This window comes from Antrostomus carolinensis, unplaced genomic scaffold (assembly GCF_000700745.2).
Source record: "Antrostomus carolinensis isolate BGI_N321 unplaced genomic scaffold, ASM70074v2 scaffold35330, whole genome shotgun sequence".
Lineage (NCBI taxonomy): Eukaryota > Metazoa > Chordata > Aves > Caprimulgiformes > Caprimulgidae > Antrostomus > Antrostomus carolinensis.
The window spans coordinates 8,666-13,257 of record NW_010288272.1 but is presented as its reverse complement, the minus strand read 5'-3'; the positions used below and the strand labels follow the sequence as shown (position 1 = coordinate 13,257).

The following is a 4,592-nucleotide window of genomic DNA, read 5'->3' as shown; positions in this document are numbered from 1 at the left end:
AAGCCTCCCTGGAGGAAGCTGAGGTACACAGCATTATTCATTGCTCTCTTACTGAGCTATCTCATTATAAACACTGTGAAGTCATTCCCAGACACAAGAGGAAAAGAGTGTTTGCATAGAGTGTTTGCATAAAGTGTTTGTAAAGCTATTGTCTAAACATGGCACCTTTTTTTACTTGATATTCAGGTTCGACATTTGTCACATAAAAAGTATTCTAATTTATTTTTTCCCAGGCCTCCCTGGAACATGAAGAGGGGAAGATCCTGCGCCTCCAGCTTGAGCTCAACCAGGTGAAGTCTGAGATTGACAGGAAGATAGCAGAGAAAGATGAAGAAATCGATCAGCTGAAGAGAAACCACCTGCGAGTTGTGGAGTCCTTGCAAAGCAGCCTGGATGCTGAGATAGGAATGAAGCCCTGCGACTGAAGAAGAAGATGGAGGGAGACCTGAATGAAATAGAGATCCAGCTGAGCCATGCCAATCGCCAGGCTGCAGAGGCACAAAAGAACCTGAGAAACACACAGGGAGTGCTCAAGGTCCATAAAACAAAAGTTGCCTACAGAGAAATAGCTTATCTGATATTTTCAGTGCCAAACTTCTCTGAATCTTATTATAATGTCTTTCAATTGTTCTACAGGATACCCAGATACATTTGGATGATGCTCTCAGGACCCAGGAAGATCTGAAGGAGCAGGTGGCCATGGTGGAGCGCAGAGCAAACCTGTTGCAGGCTGAAATTGAGGAGCTACGGGCAGCACTAGAACAAACAGAGAGGTGTAGAAAGGTGGCTGAGCAGGAACTTATGGATGCAAGTGAGCGTGTGCAGCTCCTTCATACCCAGGTGAGGTCACTTGGTGAGAAATGACACTCTTGGTAAGAAGGAGAATATTTGTATGCTTTAGAATGAGCTAACAAAAACAAACTTTTGATGCTGCTCAACAGAACACCAGCTTGATCAACACCAAGAAGAAGCTGGAAACAGACATTGCCCAAATTCACAGTGAAATGGAGGAAACAGTCCAGGAAGCCCGCAATGCTGAAGAGAAGGCCAAGAAAGCCATCACAGATGTGAGTCATGGACTCCTTTCACTGCTAATCAAGGATGGATTCTCCCCTAAAATGTCTCCAGCCCCAAAATGCCTTTGGTTCTTTGGTCTCATCAGGCAGCCATGATGGCAGAAGAGCTGAAGAAGGAGCAGGACACCAGTGCCCACCTGGAGAGGATGAAGAAGAACCTGGACCAGACGGTGAAGGACCTGCAGCACCGTCTGGATGAGGCCGAGCAGTTGGCACTGAAGGGAGGCAAGAAGCAAATCCAGAAGCTGGAGGCCAGAGTGCGTAGGGCTGGTATTTGTGCACCTGCAAGCATGTCACGTAAGCAGCCAGCAGGGAAGCTCCAAAGATGGGCTTCTCATTGCAGGTGCGTGAGCTGGAAGGGGAGGTTGATGCTGAGCAGAAGCGCAGTGCAGAAGCGGTGAAGGGTGTGCGCAAGTATGAGAGGAGGGTGAAGGAGCTGACCTACCAGGTAAGGCAGGAGGCCTCTGTGGGCTGATATACCCTCTTCCAGGAAGACAAAATGTAGTCCTTCAGAATTTCTTTCTCTCCTGAGTCACACAATTAAAAAGAAGTCTGAGAACATCAGAAGAAACTATCTTTCTGGTTATGTTAGATAGATCCAGATTATCACCTCTGTCTTACTGGACAGCAATGGTCTATAAGGAATGTTACTCTCTGTTTCATGAGAGGGCATTTAAAAAGGAGGGTCAAGGAAGTGCTTCTCTTTCTTGTTTTTCTCTTTAGTCTGAAGAAGATAGGAAAAATGTTCTCAGGCTCCAAGATCTGGTGGACAAGCTTCAAATGAAAGTGAAATCCTACAAGAGACAAGCTGAGGAGGCTGTACGTATTGTTCTGTGCAGTTAGTCTCCATCCAGGTGGAGGTGGAACTCCGTGTTGGTGTTTTCCCCTGTGTAGCTCTGTTTGTCTTTTTTGTCTTTTTCTTTCTGTGCACTCAGGCATGATCAGCTGAACAGCTGTTCTGGCTGAACAGCTCAGGGGTCTAGAGGGGTGTAGAATACATTTTTTGTGAGCATTCTTGTATCACTGTGAAGAGCAGCGAAGGCTCAGATCAACATTATGGGAGCAGGTCTCTGTGTCCTTTCATTTCATTTCAGATTTCTGTCTAACAGAAAAAAAAAAAGACCTTTAAAAATTGTAATACATAATTTTATAACAGTAAATAAATGGAAAATTATTTAATGAAAATAATTGTAATTTTTAAAAAATTCCAAAGTGCATTACCACTTCATATCCAGAGAGGTATTCCTGGTATACTGTATTGACCATCTAAACATTTAGCATTTAAGCTGTTTCTTTAGAAGCATTAGAGAGTTACATATTACCTCACAGTCTTTTTTTTTTTCATTATGTGAAGGCAAAATACCACAGCATGTTCAGTGCAGTGTTACAGCAGGAACAATATTAAACATTTTAAAACCTATTTTATCTCTGTTCCTTTCCCCAGGAGGAGCTGTCCAATGTCAATCTCACAAAGTTTCGCAAGATCCAGCATGAGCTGGAGGAAGCCGAGGAGCGGGCTGACATTGCAGAGTCGCAGGTCAACAAGCTCCGAGCAAAGAGCCGTGAAATTGGCAAGAAGGCAGAAAGTGAAGAGTGAATGCCACCAGTGGTGCGAAGTGAAGGGAATTGCACAAAATGTGAAATTCTATCGCTTTGATTTTGTAATCACTGTTGTTATCAATCTCTAGATAATGAATGCCTAGATAATAAAAATTGTAGAGATTTTCCCATGGAAATAATGAGAAGTTCACTCTTGTCTTTTAATCATTATCCTCAATAATTATAAGGTTTACACTTTTCCTTATTTACATTCATTCAATTAAACTCTTACTTCAGGTAGTTTCAAAGTGTTTTAGCCACTGTTAAAGTGATCTAATCAGACATCCTGCTCCATTCTCACCATGGAATTTCATCTAAGAATTCCTTAAGGGAGAAAATAATTATTTCTTTGCAACAGAATGTAACTATCCTTTACAACTTCTGATTTAGGAATATGATAGATTTTAACTCAAGAGTTCTGTTCAAAGAATAAGAATTTATTGTATCTTCTGGTAATCCAGTCTAATCATAGATTGTTCTATTGAATCGTGTGTCTTATTTGCAAGAAGATCTTTTTTTAAGGTTAAACCTCTTCAGTCCTTTAAGCCACTTTGAAACATAATATAGAGGACATTTAAACCTAAAATGAGGCCTAGTTTTAACTTTCATTCATGAAAGTGATGTGTAAACCAACATTCCAGCGGCAGCACAACCAGCTACCTCATATAGTTAGTTGTTCATTGTCTATACTCTGTTCCCAAAAGTCCCCTGAATCTTCTAAGCTGTTCAGGCAGCCACTTTTTAATAAGTTCAGAGCAAAAAGCTATGATAAACAACTCAATGTAGCTGATTTCCTCATAGTAGACTTCTGCTTGTAGCTTCTTCATTTGGCTTCTTCTGAGAGGAGTGATCTAGTCCACATCTCACTCAAAAATGTGTATTTTAATTCTTTATAGATATTAGCATTCTTCAGAGAATCCATGGTCACTTATTTGAAAACAAGGAGAAAAAGTGTCACATTTTCTCTGTACTAATCTAATACTCAGAGAACTTGTCCTTTCACAATCTGAAGAGATTTGAACCACTGAGACCTCCCCAGGACTGTGTAATATTCCACCTGGAAATAAGATAATTGGAGAAGCCAAATCAACCATTCCTATTGAAGATGCCCTGCTATCCCTTCAGGAATAAAAACTAATTATCTACAATGAAAAATGTCAAAATGGTCTCTGTAGCATAATAGAGAAAATAATCTGGGAAAAGAGTGACTGCATTTGATAGATCCATCAGCACTCCTGAATGGTTGCAACTAGTGTTACATGGGCCTGTCCAACTTCTTTTTTGATTGGTTTTATGAATCTGATGACTTGTTCGAGTTCCCAGGCACAAAGCAAATTTAATTATCTTCATTTTGATTTGGGCCACACCCTAGAACTTTCTTCCTCATCAATCCCATCTTTTCAGGTCTCATATCACCATCTTCCTTTCATACCCCAATGTTAACTGGACAATGAGGTTGTGGTGCTATATTATATATGTGTTTTGAAGAAGTCCAGAGCAAAAAGCTATGATAAACAACTCAGTGTAGTTGCCTTTCTCACAACAGACTTCTGTTTGTAGCTTCTTAATTTGGCTTGTTGTGAGAGGAGTAATCTAGTCCACCATGCATCTGCCATTTGGCATTGGTACTCCACTGTCTCAGACCAATCTTACAGCCATTGTACTTCTCAGTGAACACAGGCTAGACTAAATATTGCAGGTTGCAGGTCTCAGAACTGATCATCATTCTAAAGGTTTTCCAGTCATTCCCAACTCTACCATTTTATCTTTTTTTTTTTTTTTTTTTTTTAAAAAAAAAAAGCAAGCTAGGAAAAGACAGAATTATGACTGGTGTTCAGTCTACCACAGTCACATCTGACTATGTAGTAGGTTATATAACCTTTACTTGTTTTCCACAGATATCATTCTTAATTTAAG

General features: G+C 40.5%; 1 pseudogene across 1 annotated transcript; it reads left to right on the top strand.

The window, feature by feature from the left end:
* The first annotated feature begins 8 nt into the window (after window positions 1–8).
* Window positions 9–2,812, top strand: LOC104520339 (myosin-8-like; annotated as a pseudogene). Its single transcript, XR_727997.1, has 8 exons — window positions 9–23; window positions 234–535; window positions 637–840; window positions 942–1,067; window positions 1,163–1,333; window positions 1,420–1,524; window positions 1,800–1,895; window positions 2,521–2,812. The product of XR_727997.1 is annotated as a myosin-8-like (transcript).
* Window positions 2,813–4,592: the final 1,780 nt, after the last annotated feature.